The sequence below is a fragment of the Sapajus apella genome, unplaced genomic scaffold (assembly GCF_009761245.1).
Source record: "Sapajus apella isolate SASKATOON/1434 unplaced genomic scaffold, GSC_monkey_1.0 scaffold146, whole genome shotgun sequence".
Classification (NCBI taxonomy): Eukaryota; Metazoa; Chordata; class Mammalia; order Primates; family Cebidae; genus Sapajus; species Sapajus apella.
Window position 1 is genome coordinate 1,364,793 of NW_022437086.1, and position 1,178 is coordinate 1,365,970.

The following is a 1,178-nucleotide window of genomic DNA, read 5'->3' on the forward strand; positions in this document are numbered from 1 at the left end:
AACCCCATCTCTACTAAAAATACAAAAATTAGCTGAGCATGGTGATGAGTGCCTGTAATCCCAGATACTTTGGAGGGTGAGGCCAGGCGGCGGAGGTTGCAGTGAGCCAAGATCGCACCACTGCACTCCAGCCTGGGCAACAAAGCAAGACTCTGTCTCAAAAAAAGAAAAAGAAAAGAAAAGAAAGCAATTAGCAGTGTGTGGCGGCATGAGCCTGTAATCCCAGCTACCCAGGAGGCCGAGGCAGGAGGATTGCTTGAACTCAGTAGGCAGAGGTTACCATGAGCTGAGATCGAGGCACTGACTCCAGCAATCCTGAGGAGATTTGACAACTAAATTTAGCATGGTCTCCTGGATGAGATTCTGGGACAGTAAAAGGACATTAAGGGAAATAATAAAGAAATCTGAATCAAGATGGACCTTAGTTAATAGTAATGCATCAGTATTGGTGTACTGGGGCCGGACACAGTGGCCCTCATCCTAGCACTTTGGGAGGCTAAGGCAGGATGATCCTAAGGTCGGGAGTTTGAGACTAGCCTGGGCAACACAGCAAGACCGAATTGCTCTAAAGTTTTTTTCTTTATCAGTTAGTCAGTATGGTGGTATGTACCTATAGTCCCAGCTGCTAGGGAGGCTGAGGGAGAATTGCTTGAGCCCAGGAGTTTGAGGCTGCAGTGAGCTGTGATTGTGCCACTGTGCTCCAGCCTGGGCAATAAGGGCCAAAGTCCATCTCAAAAAAAAAAAGGTATATCCTCCAATAGATTTCAGTTGAGCTAGCTTGGGCTCTAAACGGCTTACAGTTTGAATCTACTACATCCTCTTTGGTGCTCCTAGAAAGAGCCCCTCTAACACAGGCCAGCAGCTGACAGACAGGCTTTGTTCCTTTTATCTGAAGAAATTTTACTGTCTTGACTTGGGACAGATTATCAGAGGTGGGCACACTTATCCTCTCTTTCATGCAGGATTTATTAAATGTAAGCATTTGTCTAATCATTATGTTTGGATGCTACTTTTTTTTTTTCCTGAGACGGAGTTTCTCCATGTTGGCCAGGCTGGTCTTGGACTCCTGACCTCAGGTGATCTGTCCTCCTCGGCCTCCCAAAGTGCTGGGATTAGACGTGAGCCACCTCGCTCAGTTTTTGTTTTTGTTTTTGTTTTGAGACAGAGTTTTGCTCTTG